The following is a 26635-nucleotide window of genomic DNA, read 5'->3' on the forward strand; positions in this document are numbered from 1 at the left end:
CGTCGACATCGCGTTAAGCTTTTTCCAGAATTCGTTCTTCTTCAAGCCACTAGCACCATCGCTTGGGTCATCCATCAAGTAATGTAGTCTAGTCTGTCGTTCGGTAAAATAGACTCTCTTGTTCATCCAATAATGAGACTTTCTTTTGTGACGCGTGTCAATGCGCCAAAAACCATCAATTGCCATATCATAGACTCATAGTTCATCACGTATCTCAACAACACATCTTGAGCTTGTGCATATCGATGTGTGGGGGCCTGCCCTTGCTTCATCTGGCGGGTTTAAATATTATGTTAGTTTTGTGGATGATTTCACCCCTTCACATGGATTTACCTTCTTAAACATAAATCGGATGTCGAACAAGTTTTCTATAATTTTAAATCTCATGTCGAACATCTTCCCAATACAAAAATCCCTGCGATCCAATCTGATTGGGTTGGTGAATACCACTGCCTCGATAATTTTTTTAGTGTGTTGGTGAAAGGATCGATATGGTTGACAAGAGGGGGGTGAATAGGCAACTACCAGTTTTTAGCTTTTCTTAACAAATTAGGTTTAGAAACAAATAGGTTGCTAGATGTGCAACTAGGTGAGCAACCTATATGATGCTAACAACAAAACAACAACAAGTGCATGCAAAGTATACAACACAATAATGACTTGCACAAAGTAAAGGTAAGAGATAACCACAAGTGGAACCGATGGAGGCGAGGATGTGTTACTGAAGTTCCTTCCCTTGGGAGGAAGTACGTCTCCGTTGGAGCGGTGTGGAGGCACAATGCTCCCCAAGAAGCCACAAGGGCCACCGTATTCTCCTCACGCCCTCACACAATGCGAGATGTCGTGATTCCACTAGTGGTGCCCTTGAAGGCGGCAAACGAACCTTTACAAACAAGGTTGGGGCTCTCTCCACAACCGAATTGGAGGCTCCCAACGAAACCAAGGAGCTTCACCACAATGGAATATGGCTCCGAGGTGACCTCAACCGTCTAGGGTGCTCAAACACCCAAGAGTGACAAAATACACAAAATAAAGTATTGGGGAATCGAATATCCTTTGGTGGAACTGTAGATCTAGTTCTCCTCCTTTAATCCCTAGCAAATCAACAAGTTTGAGTGGCTAGAGAGAGATTGGGCAAGAAAGCTTGAAGGGCATCAATGGTGGAGAGAGAGAGAGGCAAGAGGTAAGTAGGGTAGGTGGAAGAACCCCCTTTATATAGGAAGCCCTAGGATCCAACTATTACAGCAGTTTTTACACTGCAGCGCTACAACCACTCCTCTCCCCGGTACAACCAGGAATGATGCAAAGGTGCTGAAACCCTAACAGGCGGTACAACCGGTCGCTAGAGCGGTAGTACCAGTTATTAATAACAACTGTACCAACCGCTTCACTACCGCTCAACAACCACCTTCAAATAGAAGGGAGTCACCCCAATGGGCGGTGGTCGAGCGGTAGTGCATATGGAACAATCGCTAGCTCGTGGTGCAGAGGGTGGCTAAGTCCCAAGCGGTAGAACCGCTCAAGACACCTGGTAGTACCGGTGTATGGACAACCAGAACAACCGGGCCACCACCGCCCAAGTACCGCCTCATCACAGAAACTAGTCCGGTGGTCAGGCGGTACCCGACCGGTACAACCGCCCAAGGTGCACCCCCAGAGTTCTTCCATTTGGTGGGCGGTACCACCGCCCTAGGGCAGCGGTACAACCTCTTGGTAAGAACATGGGATGTGCGACCCCAAGGTATCACCCCTGGGGTGGTGGTTGAACGGGTACAACAGTCCAGCGGTACAACCGCCCGAGTGGGCAGTACAACCGGTGAGGAGAAGCCACTGCACCAGAAAGGACCATAAGGAACCTCTCTCTACACGGAATGGAATGATGTGGGGTGATGAAAAGAGTGTACGTGCAATGATCCACCCAATGCCTTCGATGTGGATTCCCTCTTGATAGTACGGGTTACCTATGGCCAAATAAATAAAAAGGCAAACAACTCCGTCTTCGATCTTTTCCTTCCAGAGAGAATAACTCAACAATGCGAACATGAACATAGATAACCTTAAGAACTAAACACATGATTAGAACACAAGGAGAGTTGTCATCATCACCCAAAACACGGGAATTGTTCTAACAATCTCCCCCTTTTTGTGGATTATGAAAACAACAAAAAGATTTGCACAAAAGGTTTAGAAAATATAGACGAGCTCCCCCTGGATGTGTGCGATATTTTGATTTTGCTTTTGAAATGAAAAGTCACACATTAGGATAAATGTTCCCCCTAGATTTTATAGACCCACCATACCTACTAACTGAGAAGATAGAAAATAAGCATATAAGTAGGGAAAGACAAGCTAAGGAAACAGTTGATAGATAGAGTAAGCATGTCTCACACCATGCACGACGAGTCACACACACAAACTTAAAAAGAACTCAAGTTCAACACACAACTCGACAAAAAAACACAAACACAACCCAAGCAACTCCATGCAAATCCTGAGACCTAATAGAACTCTCTCCCCCTTTGGCATCAAGACACCAAAAAGGGAAAGAGCGATGCTAATGCCCCAGAGCTCAGTAGATCTCGTCTGACCCCCTCGGTCGCATCTGAATCACTATCTTCGGGCTCAACATCTTCTTCCATATCATCATCAACCGCAGTAGACGTGGAGGCGGCAGGAGGGATAGATGCCTCAGCCTCATCATCAGTCCAGGTAGTGTGCATAGTGATCCACCGGTCCTCTGGAGTAATGCTCTTCTCCGACCCACTCTTCACAGCCATATTGAGGTGCTTCATCATGGCAATCTGATGGCGCCGAGCAAGCTTCTCATTGACATGTGCCTCATACATCTTCTTCTGAATATCTGTCTGAAGGCAGAAGGTCTTCTTCACTTTAGAAGTGAGCTTGGCCACCTAGGAGGGATTGGCACCCGACTCCATCTCAAAGTCCTCCTCGTCGGAGGTGGCATACACATCCTCGGGATGATCCGCAGGAAAACGAGGCTCGGCATGTTTCTTCTTCTTGAGCTTCTTGACCTCATGCACGGTGAGGTTATCTGGCGAGGTGAGGAGCTCTCCAGGTCGACGAACAGCCCAAATAGAGTTCATAAAGCACATGACAAACAGTGCATAGATGGGAACATTTCTGTAGATGACCATGTTGTACATCTCCTGCCAAAGCCAGTTGGACACATCAAAGGTAGCACCGGACCCCACTTTGGTCTTCATAGCAACAAGTAGGTCAACAAGATACCCATAGATCTCATCCTGATTCCAAACCTTGGGCAAAAGCACATTGCAAAACACATGATGCATGATGTCATAAACCTTCTGAAGATCCTTAGACTCACCAATAATACCTCGACCACAAATGTACAGAGGAGCAAGCTTCTCCTTAGGCATGGAATGGGGATGGTCGTGAGGACGAATACCACCATTCCCTTCAAGACCAGTATCCCCATAGCCAATATCATTGCGGAAGGCCCTCCAGGGAACGTGGAAGAACTCATCACGGCACATGAAGGAGAGAGTGCGAGCATCATCTTCACCAAAGTGAACGGTTGCATAAAACTGATGAATAAGCCAAACATCAAAGTCACAGTTGACAGTCATGAGTTTGACCAAATCAAACTCCTCACATAGAGCCAAGGCCTCTCCAAAGTACTCCATGTTATTCCTCCAATGGTCAAGGTTAATGGTCCATTGCTTGGTTAATCGATTCTTGTTATGCTCAAAGAGTTCATGAACAATCCTCTCTTGCATCTCATTTCAAAAGTGAACACTAGTCCAACGAGGAGCAATAGGAACAGTGTATGGATTCTTTTTGTTGGAAGGCATCCCACTCCTTGGCTATCCATTTATGCAAAGTCATGACCATATGTTGCTTGGCAGCGACAGACTTCTCACGACGGGTTGGCTTAGTGGGATCACAACCTCCTCCTCCCCATCTGTCTCAGTAGGGCGCTTGCATCTTCGAACGTGTTTCTTGGTCTTGGTGTGAGGAGTAGAACGAGAACTAGAGCCACCTGCAAACACACACGGGAGAAACACAAGAGACCCAGCAAAGATGACAGGATTGCACACAAGAACAGGAGAATATATTGCGCATGAATTAGAGAAAGTAAAATAGTGCTATGTGGTTCAGGAATCCCGGTTGTACCAGTTCTTCAACCGGTAGAACCACTCAAGCGGTTGTACCGCCAGCAGGAGCGGTAGAACCACTAGAAGCGAGCAGTGCTACCAAGGTGAGAACAACTACCTACGGGATTTGAATCAACCTAGCAATATTCTAAGTTCTAAGAAACCCAAACAATAGCAGGAGGCATATAAATCTCTTCCGCCCAATAGTTTGAACAAAAACGTGAGATGTCAAGCAATGCCCTAAGAAAAGGAATCAAGAATTGAAACCCTAGAAAGAGGAATGGGGCACTACCGACATCCATGGGAAGAGATTGAGAGGGAGGGGGCCTCCACGAAGCAGATCCAAGGAGGGCCCATGGATCTAGAGCGCCGATGAGCACTTTGTGGCACAGGTAATGGTGACTGGCGGCTAGGGCAGGCGAGGGGAACGGGGGCGAGGGGAAGAAGAAGACACCCCTTCGGCCCCGACCCATGTATATACCCGTAGACCGCGAAGCGGTTGTACCGTTCCTAGGAGCAATTGTACCGTTCCTAGGAGCGGTTGTACCGTTCCCTGAGACATACCAATAGTTGCGGGCAGTACTTCCGTCGCCTGGGAGGCAGCGGTAGTACCGCCAGAAACCGAGTGGTAGTACTGGCCAGGAGTTCAACCTGAGGCCCAGCAGTGGAACCGGGCAAACAAGCCAGGTGAAACCCATGGGATGGCACAAACGAGTGCTCCAGCGGTTGAACCGTCGGGGACACCGGTTGTACCGCCCAGACACCATCACCCACACCAAGATCAAGTTTGTGTGCAATCGGAATAGATGGTTAATAGATATAGACAGGCTTGGGATGGAAAAACGACATTGGAATAGGGTGTGGTGACCTCCACAAGTGCAAGAAGCAACCAAGAAAACGACTACTTGGAGATCACCACACCTAGGTCCTAAAAGATCTAGCAAGAGCGAATAAGAACCAAAGAAGATAGCCCTTTTAAGGAGAAAAGGGGCGGTGGCCATGGCCACCTATGTTTGAGTGCAAGGGTATGGCACCGCGAAGATTTTAACCTTGGGCCCGTGACTACAACTCATCTTTGAAGCACACGTACCATCAAAAATGGCTAATGTGAAAGACATGATTGATTTATGCATAATGGGGGGAGGGGGGTTCATTGAGAGAACAACACTCCCCCTATGTCCATGCCTACATGTAGAACAAGATATAATAATGAGTGTGGTGGGGAGTGCATATATTCAAGCCACATTGCTCAAATCAATGACATTTAGCTCATACCTTAACTCACGAAATCTTGCTTCATCTAGAGGCTTGGTGAAAATATCCGCTAGTTGCTCTTGAGTGTTGATGTAGATGATATCAATATCTCCCCGCTTGATGTGATCTCGAATGAAATGATTGTGAATGTCAATATACTTCATCTTTCTATGTTGCACCGGGTTGTGAGAAATCTTGATAGCACCTTCATCGTCACATAGAAGAGGCACTCTTTCACAAGTGACACCGTAATCCTTTAAAGTTTGCCTCATCCATAGCAATTGTGCACAGCAACTCGCGGCGGCTAGATACTCTGGTTTGGTGGACGAGAGAGACACACAATTTTGATTCTTTGAAGACCAACTCACTAAAGAGTGATGAAGGAATTGGCACCCTCCGGACGTTGACTTCCTCTCCACACAATCTCCCGCCCAATCAGAATCCGAGTAACCCATGAGATCGAAGCTTGCTCCTTTGGGGTACCATAAGCCAAAGTTTGGGGTATGAGCCAAATATCGAAAGATTCACTTGACTGCCGCATAGTGGCTTTCCTTAGGTGCGGCTTGAAACCGTGCACGAATTCCCACACTCAACATGATATCTGGTCTAGATGCACAAAGGTAAAGCAAGGATCCAATGATGGAACGATATACCTTTTGATCCACCGCTTTGCCATTGGGATCACTGTCAAGCTTGCATTTGGTGGGCATTGGAAACTTGACTGGCTTGACATCTTCTAGCTTGAATCTCTTGATCATGTCTTGGGTATACTTGGCTAGGTTGATGAATGTTCCTTATCTTCTTTGCTTGACTTCGAACCCAAGAAAGAACTTCAACTCTCCCATCATAGACATCTCAAACTTCTTGGTCATTAGTGCGGAAAACTCATCATTGAAAGATTTGTTAGGAGAACCAAAAATAATATCATCAACATATAGTTGGCATATGAACAAATCCCCTTTGACCCTCTTAGTAAAAAGAGTGGGATCAATTTTCCCAATTTCAAACCCATGATCTTGCAACAACTCGGCAAGGTGCTCATACCACACATGTGGGGCTTGTTTAATGCCATAGAGTGCCTTTTTGAGTTTGTATACATGAGTGGGGAACTTGGGATCCTTGAATCCCGGAGGTTGTTTGACATACGCCAACTCATTCAAAGGACCATTAAGAAATGCACTCTTCACATCCATTTGTTGGAATTTAAAATCATGGTGAGCAGCATATGCAAGCAACATGCGAATAGATTCAAGATGAGCAACAGGGGCAAAGGTTTCTCCATAGTCGATACCCTCGACTTGGGAGTAGCCTTGTGCCACCAATCTTGCCTTGTTTCGAACTACCATACCGTTCGCATCTTGCTTGTTCTTGAAGATCCATTTGGTTCCGATGACATTATGTTCCTTCGTTGGCCTTGGCACTAATTCCCAAACTTGATTGCACTCGAAGTTCTTGAGTTCATCATGCATAGCTTCAAGCCAATCCACATCATCAAGCACCTCATGTACCTTTTGGGGTTCAACACACGACACAAACGCGTGATGCTCACAAAAAAATGACAATTGTTCACGAGTAGTTACCCCTTTTCTTAAGCTTCCAAGCACATTCTCCATGACATGTTGTTGACGCTCGAGCTTAGAAGCCACCTTAGCGGCACAGCGCTCCAAAAGTTCCTCGATGGCCATTTGAGGATCATCTTGTAGATCTTGAGCGCCGTCTTGAGCTTGCTCTTGATCTTGAGCACCGTCTTGAGCTTGCTCTTGACCTTGAGTTTGCTCTTGATCTTGAGCAAACACGGAGGCAAGAACTTGATCCTGGGCATCATTTGGTGCATCACCATCTCCACGAGGTTGATCTTGCCCTTGATCTTGTTCATAGGGTTGAGGGTCTTCATTTTGTTCTTCGAAAGCGTGTGGGTCTAGTGTAGGTGATGGCTCTACCTTAGTAGAGCATTGTCCTTCTCCTTTGGCCACAAGGGGTTCCTCAATGGGGAGTATTTGACCAATTCCCATTCTTCTTATGGCTTGGGGAGGAATTTCATCACATATATCACAAAGACCACTTTGCTCCACTTGGGAGCCATTATTTTCATAAAACTCCATGTTACACGTCTCCTCAATGAGTTTGATGGACTTGTTGAGAACACGGTAAGCATGAGAGTTTGAAGAATAACCAACAAATATGCCCTCTTGAGCTCTAGGTTCAAATTTAGACAAACGAACACCTTTCTTGAGAATGAAACACTGACAACCAAACACCCGGAAGTACTTGAGGTTGGTCTTGTTGTCGGTAAGTATCTCATATGGAGTCTTGTTCAAGCCTTTGCGGAGGTAGAGACTATTGGACGCATGACATCCTGTGTTGATGGCTTCGGCCCAAAAGTTGTATGGAGACTTGAATTTCGCCATCATGGTCTGATACGTCCATTTTGCATCATGTTTTCCTACTTTTATTTATGTTGTTTTATTATATAATAATGCTTTTTGGAGTAATTCTAATGCCTGTTCTCTCATAATATGCAAGGTATGCATAAAGGGGGAGAATTCTGGCAGCTGGAAAAGCTACGTCATGCTACCTATTCTGCACAACTCCAAATGAGCTGAAACTTCCCGAGGATTTTTTATGGAATATTTAAGAATTATTGGAGCGAATAAGTACCAGAGGGGGCCACTAGGTGGGAACAACCCACCTGGGCGCGCCAGGAGGCCCAGGCGCGCCCTGGTGGGTACTTCCCTCCTCGGCCCACCTCCGGTGCCCATCTTCTAGTATATAAGTCATTTTGACCAAGAAAAAAGATCAGGAGAGGACTTTCGGGGCGAAGCGCTGCCGCCTCGACGCGGAACTTGGGCAAGAGCACTTTTGCCCTCCGGCGGAGCAATTCCGCCGGGGGAACTTCCCTCCAGGAGGGGGAAATCATCGTCATCATCATCACCAACAACTCTCCCATCTTGGGGAAGCCTATCTTCATCAACATCTTCAACAACACCAACTCCTCTCAAACCCTAGTTCATCTCTTGTGTTCAATCTTTGTACCAAAACTATAGATTGGTGCTTGTGGGTGACTAGTAGTGTTGATTACATCTTGTAGTTGATTACTATATGGTTTATTTGGTGGAAGATTATATGTTCAGGTCCATTATGCTATTTAATACCTTTCGACATTGAGCATGTTTATCATTTGTGAGTAGTTACTTTTGTTCTTGAGGTCACGGGAGAAATCGTGTTGCAAGTAATCATGTGAACTTGATATGTGTTCGATATTTTGATGATATGTATGTTGTCATTCTCTTAGTGGTTTCATGTGAACGTCGACTACATGACACTTCACCATATTTGGGCCTAAGGGAATGCATTGTGGAGTAGTTATTAGATGGTGGGTTGCGAGAGTGACAGAAGCTTAAACCCAGTTTATGCGCTATTCCGTAAGGGACCGATTGGATCCAAAAGTTTAATGCTATGGTTAGAATTTATTCTTAATACTTGTCTCGTAGTTGTGGATGCTTGCAAGAGGGTTAATCATAAGTAGGAGGTTTGTTCAAGTAAGAACAGCACCTAAGCACCGGTCCACCCACATATCAAATTATCAAAGTACCGAACACGAATTAAGCCTACATGATGAAAGTGACTAGATGAAATTCTCGTGTACCCTCAAGAACACTTTGCTTATCATAAGAAACCGTTTTGGCTTGTCCTTTGCCTCAAAAGGATTGGGACAACTTGCTTCACTTTTGTTAATTCTATCGTTACTTGCTCATTACAAATTATCTTGCTAGCAAACTCCACTACTTACAATTTTAGCACTTGCAGACATTACCTTGTTGAAAACCACTTGTCATTTCCTTCTGTTCCTCGTTGGGTTCGACACTCTTACTTATCGAAAAGGCTACAATTGACCCCATATACTTATGGGTCATGAAGGCTATTTTCGGGCGCCGGTGCCGGGGAGTGAAGCTCTCTTGGTAAGTGCAAATTGGTAAGGTAACATTATTACTACGTGCTGAATTTTATTGTCACTTGCTACTATGGAAAACAATCCTTTGAGGGGTTTGTTCGGGGTATCTTCACCTTGATCGGAACCACAATTAGTTTCCCCTCAACCTACTTCACCTACTGAAAATATAGAATATGAAATTCCTTCGGGTATGTTAGAACAACTGGAAGCTAATCCTTATGCAGGAGATGGAACCAAACATCCTGATTTGCACTTGATATATGTGGATGAAATTTGTGGATTGTTTAAGCTTGCAGGTTTTCCCAGAGATGAATCTAAGAAGATGGTTTTCCCTTTATCTTTGAAGGTAAAAGCATTGACATGGTATAGGCTATGCGATGATATTGGATCTTGGAACTGGAATCGTTTGAAATTGGAATTTCATCAAAAAAATATCCTATGCATCTAGTTCATCGTGATCGGAATTTCATATATAATTTTTGGCCTCGTGAAGGAGAAAGTATCTCTCTAGCTTTGGGGAGTCTTAAGTTAATGTTATATTCATACCCAACCATGAGCTCTCAAGACAAATTATTATTCAGAATTTTTATGCTCGACTTTCTCGTAATGATCAAACCATGCTCGATACTTCTTGTACTGGTTCTTTTATGAAGAAGAGTATTGAATTATGGTGGGATCTTTTAGAAAGAATTAAACACAACTCTGAAGATTTGGAACTCGATGAAGGTAAAGAGTCAGGTATTGAACCTAAGTTTTATTGTGTTAAATCTTTTATGAATATCGATGCTTTTCAAAAGTTTAGCACTAAATATGGACTTGACTCTGAGATAGTAGCTTCCTTTCGTGAATCTTTTGCTACTCATGTTGATCTCCCTAAGGAGAAGTGGTTTAAATATCACCCACCTATTAAAGAAGAAAATAAAGAACCGGTAAATCTAAAGAAAAAACTATCATTTACAATGTTGATCCAGTTGTTCCCACTGCTTATATTAAAAAACCACCTTTCCCTGTTAGAATGAAAGAACATGCTAAAGCTTCAACTGTGGTTAACCAAAGTTATGTTAGAACACCCAAACCATCTGAACAAATCAGAGTTGAACCTAGTGTTGCTATGGTTAAAGATCTCTTAGTTGATAATATTGATGGCATGTTATTTACTTCTATGGTGAAGCTTCTAGAATTGCCAAACCTGAAGGAAAAGATAAACATAGACTAGTCGTTGGCATGCCTGTTGTCTTAGTTAAGATAGGAGATCGCTGTTATCATGGGTTATGTGACATAGGTGCTAGTGTGAGTGCTATTCCTTTTTCCTTATATCAAGAAGTTAAAGATGAAATAACACCTGCTGAAATAGAAGGCATAGATGTCACTATTAAACTTGCTAATAGATATACTATATCACCAATTGGGATTCTTAGAGATGTTGAAGTCTTGTGTGGGAAAATAAAATACCCTACTGATTTTCTTGTTCTTAGCTCCCCACAAGATGACTTTTGTCCCATTATTTTTGTGTCACGCCCAATATGCGACCCTATCCTAAAGGAACTCGAAGGTCCCACCAAGGATAGAAGCGCATATTGGAGACGCTTTTGCAAGGTGGATATCATTACATCATACCATACATAATAGTTGGGGATACATACAAGAGGCATACAATTCCACACGAATACGACAACCTCATACATAAGATCAACATCCGACTATGGATGAAACACAAACAGAAACTCAAATGACATCCACCCTGCTAGCCCAGGCTGCCGACCTGGAACCTATCCCCTGATCGAAGAAGAAGCAGAAGAAGGACTCCAAAACAAGTAACATCGCTCTCGCATCATGATCATCGCAATACCTGTACCTGCAACTGTTGTTGTAGTAATCTGTGAGCCATGAGGACTCAGCAATCCCATTACCATGGGTATTAAGACTAGCAAAGCTTAATGGGTATGGAAAGGATAAGTGGTGAGGTTGCAGCAGCGACTAAGCATATATCGTGGCTAAGATACGCAAATAAGAGAGAGAAGAGAAGCAACACAACGGTCGAGAACCTAGAAGTGATCAAGAAGTGATCCTGAAACTACTTACGTTCATACATAACCCAAACCATGTTCACTTCCCGGACTCCGCCGAAAAGAGACCATCACGGCTGCACATGTGGTTGATGCATTTTAATTAAGTCAAGTGTCAAGTTCTCTACAACCGGATATTAACAAATTCCCATCTACCACGTAACCGCGGGCACGGCTTTCGAAAGTTTATACCCTACAGGGGTGTCCCAACTTAGCCCATCACAAGCTCTCACGATCAATGAAGGGTATTCCTTCTCCCAGAAAGACACGATCAGACTCGGAATCCCGGTTACAAAACATTTCGGCAATGGTAGAACAAGACCAGTAAGACCTCCCGGTGTGCCGACAAATCCGTATAGGAGCCGCACGTATCTCGTTCTCAGGGCACCACGGATGAGCTACGCGTACAGGTGCCAAAATAACCCAGGTTGCCCCAGGGCAGCCCCGCATAGTGCTCTAGTTTGGATCAACACTCAGAGGAGCACTGGGCCGGGGGTTGATTAAAAATACTAGGGGTCCGAAGAAAATCCCATATTTAAGTTTTAGTTGTTATTAGGAAAATGGTAAAACCAATGTTGGGCCTTGCTGGAGGAGTTTTATTCAAAGCGAACTGTCAAGGGGTTCCCATAAACCCAACCGCGTAAGGAACGCAAAATCAAGGAACATAACACCGGTATGACAAAAACTAAGGTGGCAAGAGTGGAACAAAACACTAGGCATAAGGTTGAGCCTTTCACCCTTTACCAGGTATATAGATGCATTAATTAAATAAGAGATATTGTGATATCCCAACATAATCATGTTCCAACATGGAGCAATCTTCAACTTCACCTGCAACTAACAACGCTATAAGAGGGGCTGAGCAAAAGCAATAACATAGCCGAACAACGGTTTGCTAGGAAGGGTGAAAAAGGTTAGAGGCTAACATGGCAATTTGGGAGGCTTGATAAACAAGTGGTAGGAAGCGCGACATAGCGATAGCATCAAAACAACTAGCATAGCAATGATAGTAGTGAGATCCAGGGTGACGGTCATCTTGCCTGAAATCCCGCTAGGAAGAAGAATGAGTCCATGAAGAAGACGAACGGGCATAGACGAACCAAGCGTAGACAAACGAATCCTCATGATCGCAATGAAACAGGAACTATCGAGAAGAAGCACAACCGGAAAGAAGCAAACAACAAGGTAAACACACAACACATAAACATGGCATGATGCACAATCAAGTATGATGCATGACAAGATTAAATGTTGGTTAACATGGAAAGAGTTGATGCACAACAAAACTACCTATCTAGGCAATTTAAATGAGGCCAGAAATAACAAACAACAATTCCAGAAAATCCTCATGTCATATTTCCAATTTTCTATTGTTCTACCCTATACACTATTTTAGAGTTGTTAGACATGCCAAGTAATGCTACCATGTTAAACTATGCATTTTCTACCCCATTTACATATAAAGTTTATTTAATTCGAAGTCACGGTTATTTAGTTATGAAATAAACCATTTTAGCATGTCATTATACAAATTAAATGCAAACATAAATTTAAACATTTCAAACATGGATGAAAGATGCAGATTATGAAAGTACATGAAAATCTGAGCATTTTACATATATAACATGTTTTATTTGGATGCATGGACATTTAGTTATGAGCATTTTAAAATGATGGCATTTTCTATACTTATGCATGCACTGGAAAATGATAGACCAACAAAGCAGGAAAAAAACATACTTGGGCCAGAAGCAACGCAGTGCATCGGCCCAGAATGTCAGCTGTGCTAGCCAACTCGGTTGTGCCTGACTTCATGAAGAAATGATGACGCCATTTTACTTGAGCCAACTACAGAAGGTCGAGCTTTTGGAGCCATGGCTCACGGTGATGCTCGCCGGCGACGCAAGTGAGCAAAGCAGCAGGCATCGACGCTACAGGACAGCAGCGGGCGTGCAGAAACCTATGTGGGTGCGGTTGTGCGAGCAGCAGAGCAACGGCATGAGCAAGGGCTCGAGAACAAGCTCAGGCAAGAGCAGAACAGAGGAAGTGCCAGCGCTAGGGTCATAGGATGGCAAAGGAGCTCGTCAGAGCTGTTCCGGCAACCAAAACACGCGACGGAGGGCGCGGATGGAAGCCACGCAATGGGGCAAACCCATTCGAACCAAGCATGCAACAGGAACTGGACGGATTCCTCCCCGACAACGGGGTTCCGTGGTGGTGCGCCTCGGCCTGCTACGGTGGATCGGCTAGAGCAGGCAAACGAGAGGATCCTCGAACTAGAACGCATCTACAAGACCCTACGGGCCTAAAACTGCCAACACCCGGGCAGAGGGTCACCGAAACTTCACCGGAGACCATGCCATGGCCGAAGTGCCTTGGGTTCCGGTCGACACATGCAAGACAGGGAGGAAACAAGGGGAAAAAAGGGTGCGTGGGAAGAGTGTGCTCACCACAGGCACGCGGTGCGCCTGGATTGACGAGAGGTGGTTGGAGACGGCCAGAATTGAAGGGGATGCAGATCGGTCGCACGAGAAGAAGACGAAGTAGAGGAAGAAGAGGACGTCATGGAAGATGACGATCGCGTCACCCCTGTCCCCATCTGGCTCCTGGCCTGCTTGTAGTCGAAGAAGACGTCGAGGAGGAGGTCGATCCAGGCTCGAATGGATGCTTGCGAGGTCGAGGAAGAAGATGGAGACGCGGGCGTTGCTCCCCGCGGAAGAAGAAGGACGGGCTGAGTTGGTCAAGTCGGGGAGGAGCTTGGCCTTTTCTTGGCCATGGCGTCGGCGTGAAGCTTGGTGCCTTACCTGGCGGCGGCAGGAGGAAGAGAAGGGTGAAATGGAGGGAGGATGAAGACTAGGGCACCGAGGGATGTTATATAAGGGCCTAGGGGAGCTCTCCGGACATCAAATCACTCAGGAGTTCGACGTGGACATTCTGGATGACCTGTCATACAAGGTGAAGACGATGAACAGGGGAAAGGTGCTGGTGGGCTTGGCTGGGCTGAAAGGTGAGTGCAGGTGGGCTGGGGAGATGGGTTACTGCGGCTGGCTATAGGTGAGGGGAAGGCCCAAGTGCAGCGCCCAGATAAGGAAAAGGTAGTTCCCTTTTCTCTTGTTTTATAATAAACAAATTTTAGAAAAAGAAAAGAAGGTGGATCTAGGGAAAGAATTTGGAAGATGTAAGAATATCCTCATGCTCCTAGGAACATGCAAGATTTAATAAAATTGGTTTGGCAACTTTTAGAGACAGAAAATTTAAACAAGTTTGAATTTGATTCAAACTTGAGTAAATTCTTAGCCCAACCAAAACAACTTTAAAATAGATGAAATTTGACAAAGAGGTAGTTGGCATGGTTTAAGATTTACAGAAAGTAAGTGAACATTTTACTGGGACAGAAAAATGCCACTTGCAATAAATGGGTGAGAATTGAAAGGAAGAAGCTTGTGATGGGGCGTTGCACTTGATGATGTTTTAGATGGAAAGGGCAAGATGAAACAGAAAAGAAGATGAGAAGAAGTAGTTCACAAAGATAACAAGCACACAAAAAAACTTCAAGATGCAAACCATACTTTTGGAATTAATAAAAAATACTTTGTGCACGAGGGTGGGGGCCCACACCCTGTCCACGAGGGTGGGGGCGCGCCCTACCCCCTGGGCGCACCCCCTGCCACGTGGGCCCCCTAGAGCTCCACCGACCTCAACTCCAACTCTATATATTCACATTTGGGGAGGAAAAAATCAGAGAGAAGGATTCATCGCGTTTTACGATATGGAGCCACCGCCAAGTCCTAATCTCTTTCGGGAGGGCTGATCTGGAGTCTGTTCGGTGCTCCGGAGAGGGGAATCCGTCACCGTCGTCATCATCAACCATCCTCCATCACCAATTTCATCATGCTCACCACCGTGCGTGAGTAATTCCATCGTAGGATTGCTGGACGGTGATGGGTTGGATGAGATTTACCATGTAATCGATTTAGTTTTGTTAGGGTTTGATCCCTAGTATCCATCATGTTCTAAGATTGATGTTGCTATGACTTTGCTATGCTTAATGCTTGTCACTAGGGCCCGAGTGCCATGATTTCAGATCTGAACCTATTATGTTTCATGAATATATGTGAGTTCTTGATCCTATCTTGCAAGTCAATAGTCACCTACTATGTGTTACGATTCGGCAACCCCGAAGTGACAACAATCGGGACCACTCCCGGTGATGACCGTAGTTTGAGGAGTTCATGTATTCACTAAGTGTTAATGCTTTGGTCCGGTACTCTATTAAAAGGAGGCCTTAATATCCTTTAGTTTCCAATAGGACCCCCCTGCCACGGGAGGGTAGGACAAAAGATGTCATGCAAGTTCTTTTCCATAAGCATGTATGACTATGTTCGGAATACATGCCTACATTACATTGATGAACTGGAGCTAGTTCTGTGTCACCCTATGTTACAACTATTGCGTGAGGAATCGCATCTGACATAATTGTCCATCACTGATACAATGCCTATGAGCTTTTCACATATTGCTCTTTGCTTAGTTACTTTACCGTTGCCACTGTTACAATTACTACAAAACTGCTACTGTTACTTTTGCTACCGTTACCGTTACTTCCATACTACTTTGCTACTAAATACTTTGTTGCAGATATTAAGTTATCCAGGTGTGGTTGAATTGACAACTCAACTGCTAATACTTGAGAATATTCTTTGGCTCCCTTTGTGTCGAATCAATAAATTGGTTGAATACTCTACCCTCAAAAACTGTTGTGATCCCCTATACTTGTGGGTTATCAATATTAGCTCATTAGATGAATGGAGAACCCGGGCTTATGAAAATGCAAAGTTATTCAAAGAAAAAGTTAAAAGATGGCATGACAAAAGAATCCAAAAGTGTGAGTTCAAAGTTGGAGAATACGTTCTTTGTACAACTCTCGTTTCAGATTCTTTGCAGGAAAACTCTTCTCCAAATGGGAAGGACCATATGTCATCGAGGAGGTCTATCAGTCCGGAGCTACCAAAATAAATAATGCCGAAGGCACTAACCTGAAGGTTGTCAATGGGCAACGAATAAAGCACTATATCTCAGGTACACTCATTAATGTTGAAAGCAATATTATACAAACTTTGACAGCGGAAGAAGACATAAAGGAAACCTTCCGGAACACTCCAGAATCATGAAAAAAGGGAGGACATGATACGGTAAGTAAACGTACTCCAAAAAATCCGCAAAAGTATTTTTTGTTAGTTTTGTAATATTTAAAAAATTAGGAAAATAAGAAACTTCCAGGAAAGTGACCCTGGTGGGCACGATACACCAGGGCGCGCCAGGCAGGTTGTGCCCACCTCGGGTACTTTTGTACTCCGTTTTTCTTTCGTTCTGCTTGTTCCCCAGGATAAAAAATCTATATATACCTCCCAAACCTGTTGACCTCCGTATCGCGGAGAAATCTCCTGTTTTCTGTTCTTGCTGTTTTCTGTCAGATCCAATCCATCATGGCCGCTTCAAGCTCCTCCAAGGACAAGTTCTTCAACAACATCATCAACCATATCTGCGGGAGGTGATGCAGCACCCTCAAGCTATCCAGATGCGCGATGGGGTGCTGCACATCCGCGATGTGCAAGGACCCAAGGGGACTAGATCCATGGAGGCCAGGCTTGAAGCTATGGAGCAGGACATCTTCAGGTGCAAGGGGATGGTGGAACGTGGACTTAATGCCAATCACCTCATGATCGCAGACTACACCCGTGATCTCAAGGTGGATGGCAAGTCCAGAAAGGACATCATCTTCTCCTTCAACGAACAAATCAACTTCCTCCATAGCCAGATCCACGACCTTCAAAGCCAAGTCTTTGAATATGAGGCAAGGTTTAAAGGCATGAGTTTGGCTGCCAGTTGCAGGATCCGGGAGACTCACTCCTCCTCTTATGATGGTGATCCTCTGCCATGGAAACCCGAGGACAAGAAACCCTCTACTTCTTCACCGCAATCTCCTTCTTCACCACCAAAAGAAAACTAAGTATCGGGTATGGGCACTTCGTTGGAAATATGCCCTAGAGGCAATAATAAAATGATTATTATTATATTTCCTTGTTCATGATAATTGTCTTTTATTCATGCTATAATTGTATTATCCGGAAATCGTAATACACGTATGAATACATAGACCACAACATGTCCCTAGTGAGCCTCTAGTTGACTAGCTCGTTAATCAACGGATAGTCATGGTTTCCTGACTATGGACATTGGATGTCATTGATAACGAGATCACATCATTAGGAGAATGATGTGATGGACAAGACCCAATCCTAAGCATAGCACAAGATCGTGTAGTTCGTTTGCTAGAGCTTTTCCAATGTCAAGTATCTTTTCCTTAGACCATGAGATCGTGTAACTCCCAGATACCGTAGGAGTGCTTTGGGTGTACCAAACGTCACAACGTAACTGGGTGACTATAAAGGTGTACTACAGGTATCTCCGAAAGTGTTTGTTGGGTTGACACGGATCGAGACTGGGATTTGTCACTCCGTATGACGGAGAGGTATCTCTGGGCCCACTCGGTAATGCATCATCATAACGAGCTCAAAGTGACCAAGTGTCTGGTCACGGGATCATGCATGACGGTACGAGTAAAGTGACTTGCCGGTAACGAGATTGAACGAGGTATTGGGATACTGACGATCGAATCTCGGGCAAGTAACATATCGATTGACAAAGGGAATTGTATACGGGGTTGCTTGAATCCTCGACATCGTGGTTCATCCGATGAGATCATCGAGGAGCATGTGGGAGCCAACATGGGTATCCAGATCCCGTTGTTGGTTATTGACCGGAGAGCCGTCTCGGTCATGTCTACGTGTCTCCCGAACCCATAGGGTCTACACACTTAAGGTTTGCTGACGCTAGGGTTGTAGAGATATTAGTATGCAGCAAACCGAAAGTTGTTCGGAGTCCCGGATGAGATCCCGGATGTCACGAGGAGTTCCGGAATGGTCCGGAGGTAAAGAATTATATATGGGAAGTCGAGTTTCGGCTGTCGAGAAAGTTTCAGGGGTCACCGGTATTGTACCGGGACCACCGGAAGGGTCCCGGGGGTCCACCGGGTGGGGCCACCTATCCCGGAGGGCCCCATGGGCTGAAGTGGGAGGGGAACCAGCCTCTGGTGGGCTGGTGCGCCCCCCCCCCCTTGGGCCCCCCTGCTCCTAGGGTTGGGAACCCTAGGGGAGGGGGCACCTCCACTTGCCTTGGGGGGCAAGGCACCCCCCTTGGCCGCCACCCCCCTTGCAGCCACGTAAAAGATGCAACAACAATTAGAGGATGTCTAACTTGTTTTTGCAGCAATTGCTTTGTGATGTGATATGGCCAAAAGTTGTGATGAATGATGAATGATATATTGTGATGTATGAGATCATGTTCTTCTAATAGGAATCACGACTTGCATGTCGATGAGTATGACAACCGGCAGGAGCCATAGGAGTTGTCTTAATTATTGTATGACATGTGTGTCAATGATTTAACACCATGTAATTACTTTACTTTATTGCTAAACCATTAGCTATAGTAGTAGAAGTAATAGTTGGCGAGCAACTTCATGGAGACACGATGATGGAGATCATGATGATGGAGATCATGGTGTCATGCCGTTGACGAAGATGATCATGGAGCCCCGAAGATGGAGATCAAAGGAGCTATATGATATTGGTCATATCATGTCACTACTATTTGATTGCATGTGATGTTTATCATGTTTTTGCATCTTGTTTACTTTGAATGACGGTAGTAAATAAGATGATCCCTCATAATAATTTCAAGAAAGTGTTCCCCCTAATTGTGCGCCGTTGTGACAGTTCGTTGTTTCGAAGCACCACGTGATGATCGGGTGTGATAGATTCTAACGTTCACATACAATGGGTGTAAGACAGATTTACACATGCAAAACACTTAGGTTAACTTGACGAGCCTAGCATGTACGGACATGGTCTTGGAACACAAGAGACCGAAAGGTCGAACATGAGTCGTATGGAAGATATGATCAACATGGAGATGTTCACCGATGATGATTGGTCCGTCTCACGTGATGATCGGACACGGCCTAGTCGACTCGGATCATGTAACACTTAGATGACTAGAGGGATGTCTAATCTGAGTGGGAGTTCATTAAATAATTTGATTAGATGAACTTAATTATCATGAACTTAGTCTAAAATCTTTGCAAAAATGTCTTGTAGATCAAATGGCCAACGCTCATGTCAACATGAACTTCAACGCGTTCCTAGAGAAAACCAAGCTGAAAGATGATGGCAGCAACTATACGGACTGGGTCCGGAACCTGAGGATCATCCTCATAGCTGCCAAGAAAGTATATGTCCTTGAAGCACCGTTAGGTGACCCACCTGCTCTCCCAGCACTGCCAGACGATTTGAACGTTTGGCAGACACGTGCTGATGATTACTCCCTCGTTTAGTGCGGCATGCTTTACAGCTTAGAACCGGGGCTCCAATAGTGTTTTGAGCAACACAGAGCATATGAGATGTTCGAGGAGCTGAAAATGGTTTTCCAAGCTCACGCCCGAGTCGAGAGATATGAAGTCTCTGACAAGTTCTATAGTTGTAAGATGGAGGAAAATAGTTCTGTCAGTGAGCACATACTCAAAATGTCTGGGTTGCACAACCGCCTGTCCCAGCTGGACATTAACCGCCCGGACGAGGCGGTCATTGACAGAATCCTTCAGTCGCTCCCACCGAGCTACAAGAGCTTTGTGATGAACTACAATATGCAAGGGATGGTGAAAACTATTCCTGAAGTATTTTCAATGCTGAAGTCAACAGAGGTAGAAATCAAAAAGGAACATCAAGTGTTGATGGTCAATAAAACCACCAAGTTCAAGAAAGGCAAGGGTAAGAAGAACTTCAAGAAGGACGGCAAGGATGTTGCCGCGCCCGGTAAGCCAGTTGCCGGGAAGAAGTCAAAGAATGGACCCAAGCCTGAAACTGAGTGCTTTTATTGCAAAGGGAAGGGTCACTGGAAACGGAACTGCCTCAAATACTTAGCGGACAAGAAGGCCGGCAACACTAAAGGTATATGTGATATACATGTAATTGATGTGTACCTTACCTGTACTCGTAGTAGCTCCTGGGTATTTGATACCGGTGCCGTTGCTCATATTTGTAACTAAAAGCAGGAGCTGCGGAATAAGCGGAGACTGGCGAAAGACGAGGTGACGATGCGCGTCGGGAATGGTTCCAAGGTCGATGTGATCGCCGTCGGCACGCTACCTCTGCATTTACCTACGGGATTAGTTTTAAACCTCAATAATTGTTATTTAGTACCAAGTTTGAGCATGAACATTGTATCTGGATCTCGTTTAATACGAGATGGCTACTCATTTAAATCTGAGAATAATGGTTGTTCTATTTATATGAGAGATATGTTTTATGGTCATGCCCTGATGGTCAATGGTTTATTCTTAATGAATCTCGAATAATGTTACACATATTCATAGTGTGAATACCAAAAGATGTAAAGTTGATAACGATAGTCCCACATACTTGTGGCACTGCCGCCTTGGTCACATTGGTGTCAAGCGCATGAAGAAGCTCCATGCTGATGGACTTTTAGAGTCTCTTGATTATGAATCATTTGACACATGCGAACCATGCCTCATGGGCAAAATGACCAAGACTCCATTCTCCGGAGCAATGGAGCGAGCAACCAACTTATTGGAAATCATACATACCGATGTGTGCGGTCCAATGAGCATTGAGGCTCGCAGAGGATACCGTTATGTTCTCACTCTCACTGATGACTTGAGTAGATATGGGTATGTCTACTTGATGAAACACAAGTCTGAGACCTTTGAAAAGTTCAAGGAATTTTAGAATGAGGTAGAGAATCAACGTGACCGAAAGATAAAGTTCTTATGATCAGATCATGGAGGAGAATATTTAAGTCATGAATTTGGTACACACTTAAGGAAATGTGGAATCGTTTTACAACTCACGCCGCCTAGAACACCTCAGCGTAACAGTGTGTCCGAATGTCGTAATTGCACTCTATTGGATATGGTGTGATCTATGATGTCTCTTACCGATTTACCGCTATCATTTTGGGAATACGCTCTAGAGACAGCTACATTCACTTTAAATAGGGCTCCGTCTAAATCCGTTGAGATGACACCGTATGAATTATGGTTTGGGAAGAAAACTAAGCTGTCATTTCTAAAAGTTTGGGGATGCGATGCTTATGTCAAGAAACTTCAACCTGAAAAGCTCGAACCCAAGTCGGAAAAATGCGTCTTCATAGGATACCCTAAGGAAACCATTGGGTATACCTTCTACTTAAGATCCAAGGGCAAGATCTTCGTTGCCAAGAACGGGTCCTTTCTGGAGAAAGAGTTTCTCTCGAAAGAACTAAGTGGGAGGAAAGTAGAGCTTGATGAAGTACTACCTCTTGAACCGGTGAGTAGCGCAGCTCAGGAAGATGTTCCTGTGGTGCCAGCACCAACTGAAGAGGAAGTCAATGATCAAGGTACTTCGGATCAAGTTACTACTAAACTTCGTAGGTCCACGAGGACACGTTCCACACCAGAGTGGTATGGCAACCCTGTCCTGGAAATCATGTTGTTAAACAACGGTGAACCTTCAAATTATGAAGAAGCGATGGCAGGCCCAGATTCCAACAAATGGCTTGAAGCCATGCAATCCAAGATAGGATCCATGTATGAAAACGAAGTATGGACTTTGACAGACTTGCCCGATGATCGGCGAGCGATAGAAAACAAATGGATCTTTAAGAAGAAGACGGACGCGGATGGTAATGTTACCATCTATAAAGCTCGACTTTTCGCTAAGGGTTATCTACAAGTTCAAGGGGTTGACTATGATGAGACATTCTCTCCCGTAGCAAAGCTAAAGTCCGTCTGAATCATGTTACCAATTGCCGCATACTATGATTATGAGATATGGCAGATGGACGTCAAAATGGCATTCCTTAACGGACATCTTAAGGAAGAACTGTATATGATGCAGCCGGAAGGTTTTGTCGATCCTAAGAATGCTAACAAGGTGTGCAAGCTCTAGCGATCCATTTATGGGCTGGTGCAAGCATCTCGGAGTTGGAACATTCGCTTTGATGAGATGATCAAAGCGTTTGGGTTTATGCAGAATTATGGAGAAGCCTGCGTTTACAAGAAAGTGAGTGGGAGCTCTGTAGCATTTCTCATATTATATGTAGATGACATACTTTTGATGGGAAATGATATAGAACTTTTGGACAGCATTAAGGCCTACTTGAATAAGTGTTTTTCAATGAAGGACCTTGGAGAAGTTGCTTACATATTAGGCATCAAGATCTATAGGGATAGATCGAGACGCCTCATAGGTCTTTCACAAAGCACATACCTTGATAAGATATTGAAGAAGTTCAATATGGATCAGTCCAAGAATGGGTTCTTGCCTGTATTGCAAGGTGTGAGATTGAGCTCAGCTCAATGCCCGACCACGGCAGAAGATAAACAAGTGATGAGTGTCATCCACTATGCCTCAGCCATAGGATCTATTATGTATGCCATGTTGTGTACCAGACCTGATGTAAACCTTGCCGTAAGTTTGGTAGGAAGGTACCAAAGTAATCCCGACAAGGAACAATGGACAGCGGTCAAGAATATCCTGAAGTACCTGAAAAGGACAAAGGACATGTTTCTCGTGTATGGAGGTGACGAAGAGCTCGTCATAAAGGGTTACGTCGACGCTAGCTTCGACACAGATCTGGATGACTCTAAGTCACAAACTGGATACGTGTATATGTTGAATCGTGGAGCAGTAAGCTGGTGCAGTTGCAAGTAGAGCATCATGGCGGGATCTACATGTGAAGCGGAGTACATGGCAGCCTCGGAGGCAGCGCATGAAGCAACATGGATGAAGGAGTTCATCACTGACCTAGGAGTCATACCCAATGCGTCGGGGCCGATCACTCTCTTCTGTGACAACACTGGAGCTATTTCCCTTGCCAAGGAGCCCAGGTTTCACAAGAAGACCAGGCACATCAAGCGTCGTTTCAACTCCATCCGTGAAAATGTTCAAGATGGAGACACAGATATTTGCAAAGTACATACGGATCTGAATGTCGCAGATTCGTTGACTAAACCTCTTCCGCGAGCAAAACATGATCAACACCAGAACTCTATGGGTGTTCGATTCATCACAATGTAACTAGATTATTGACTCTAGTGCAAGTGGGAGACTGTTGGAAATATGCCCTAGAGGCAATAATAAAAGGATTATTATTATATTTCCTTGTTCATGATAATTGTCTTTTATTCATGCTATAATTGCATTATCCGGAAATCGTAATACACGTGTGAATACATAGACCACAACATGTCCCTAGTGAGCCTCTAGTTGACTAGCTCGTTAATCAACAGATAGTCATGGTTTCCTGACTATGGACATTGGCTGTCATTGATAACGAGATCACATCATTAGGAGAATGATGTGATGGACAAGACCCAATCCTAAGCATAGCACAAGATCGTGTAGTTCGTTTGCTAGAGCTTTTCTAATGTCAAGTATCTTTTCCTTAGACCATGAGATTGTGTAACTCCCGGATACCGTAGGAGTGCTTTGGGTGGACCAAACATCACAACGTAACTGGGTGACTATAAAGGTGTACTGCGGGTATCTCCGAAAGTGTCTGTTGGGTTGACACGGGTCGAGACTGGGATTTGTCAGTCCGTATGACGGACAGGTATCTCTGGGCCCAGTCGGTAATGCATCATCATAACAAGCTCAAAGTGACCAAGTGTCTGGTCACGGGATCATGCATTATGGTACGAGTAAAGTGACTTGCCGGTAACGAGATTGAACGAGGTATAGGGATACCGACGATCGAATCTCGGGCAAGTAACATACCGATTGACAAAGGGAATTGTATACGGGGTTGCTTGAATCCTCGACATCGTGGTTCATCCGATGAGATCATCGAGGAGCATGTGGGAGCCAACATGGGTATCCAGATCCTGCTGTTGGTTATTGACCGGAGAGCCGTCTTGGTCATGTCTACGTGTCTCCCGAACCCGTAGGGTCTACACACTTAAGGTTTGGTGATGCTAGGGTTGTAGAGATATTAGTATGCAGCAAACCGAAAGTTGTTCAGAGTCCCAGATGAGATCCCGGACGTCACGAGGAGTTCTGGAATGTTCTGGAGGTAAAGAATTATATATGGGAAGTCGAGTTTCGGCCATCGAGAAAGTTTTGGGGGTCACCGGTATTGTACGGGGACCACCGGAAGGGTCCCGGGGGTCCACCGGGTGGGGCCACCTACCCCGGGGGGCCCCATGGGCTGAAGTGGGAGGGGAACCAGCCCCTGGTGGGCTGGTGCGCCCCCCCCCCCTTGGGCCCCCTGCGCCTAGGGTTGGGAACCCTAGGGGAGGGGGCGCCTCCACTTGCCTTGGGGGGCAAGGCACCCCCCTTGGCCGCCGCCCCCCCTAGGAGATCCCATCTCCTAGGGCCGGAGCCCCCCTGGGGACCCTATATATAGAGGGGGGAGGGAGGGCAGCCGCACCCTTGCACTTGGCGCCTCCCTTCCCCCTTGCTACACCTCTCTCTCCCACAGACTCTTGGCGAAGCCCTGCCGGGATCCCTGCTGCATCCACCACCACGCCGTCGTGCTGCTGGATCTTCATCAACCTCTCCTTCCCCCTTGCTGGATCAAGAAGGAGGAGACGTCACGCTGAACGTACGTGTGTTAAACGCGGAGGTGCCGTCCGTTTGGCGCTAGGATCTCCGGTGATTTGGATCACGATGAGTACGACTCCCTCAACCTCGTTCTCTTGAACGCTTCCGCTCGCGATCTACAAGGGTATGTAGATGCACTCCCCTCTCTCGTTGCTAGATGAACTCATAGATTGATCTTGGTGAATGTAGGGAAAATTTTATTTTATGCAACGTTCCCCAACAGTGGCATCATGAGCAAGGTCTATGCGTAGTTCTCTTTGCACGAGTAGAACACAAATCTGTTGTGGGCGTACATGTTGTCAACTTTCTTGCCACTACTAGTCTTATTTTGCTTCAGCGGTATTGTGGGATGAAGCGGCCCGGACCGACCTTACACGTACGCTTTCGTGAGACAGGTTCCACCGACTAACATGCACTAGTTGCATAAGGTGGCGAGCGGGTGTTTGTCTCTCCCACTTTAGTTGGAGCGGATTCAATGAAAAGGGTCCTTATGAAGGGTAAATAGAAGTTGACAAATCACGTTGTGGGTTTTTCGTAGGTAAGAAAACGTTCTTGCTAGAACCCTATTGCAGCCACGTAAAAGATGCAACAACAATTAGAGGACGTCTAACTTGTTTTTGCAGCAATTGCTTTGTGATGTGATATGGCCAAAAGTTGTGATGAATGATGAATGATATATTGTGATGTATGAGATCATGTTCTTCTAATAGGAATCACGACTTGCATGTCGATGAGTATGACAACCAGCAGGAGCTATAGGAGTTGTATTAATTATTGTATGACATGTGTATCAATGATTTAACGCCATGTAATTACTTTACTTTATTGCTAAACCGTTAGCTATAGTAGTAGAAGTAATAGTTGGCGAGCAACTTCATGGAGACACGATGATGGAGATCATGATGATGGAGATCATGATGATGGAGATCATGGTGTCATGCCGGTGACGAAGATGATCATGGAGCCCCGAAGATGGAGATCGAAGGAGCTATATGATATTGGCCATATCATGTCACTACTATTTGATTGCATGTGATGTTTATCATGTTTTTGCATCTTGTTTACTTAGAATGACGGTAGTAAATAAGATGATCCCTCATAATAATTTCAAGAAAGTGTTCCCCCTAACTGTGCACCGTTGCGACAGTTCGTTGTTTCGAAGCACCACGTGATGACCGGGTGTGATAGATTCTAACGTTCACATACAACGGGTGTAAGACAGATTTACACATGCAAAACACTTAGGTTAACTTGACGAGCCTAGCATGTACGGATATGGCCTCGGAACACAAGAGACCGAAAGGTCGAACATGAGTCGTATGGAAGATATGATCAACATGGAGATGTTCACCGATGATGACTGGTCCGTCTCACGTGATGATCGGACACGGCTTAGTCAACTCGGATCATGTAAGACTTAGATGACTAGAGGGATGTCTAATCTGAGTGGGAGTTCATTAAATAATTTGATTAGATGAACTTAATTATCATGAACTTAGTCTA

The sequence above is a fragment of the Triticum aestivum genome, chromosome 2B (genome assembly GCF_018294505.1).
Source record: "Triticum aestivum cultivar Chinese Spring chromosome 2B, IWGSC CS RefSeq v2.1, whole genome shotgun sequence".
Taxonomy (NCBI): Eukaryota; Viridiplantae; Streptophyta; class Magnoliopsida; order Poales; family Poaceae; genus Triticum; species Triticum aestivum.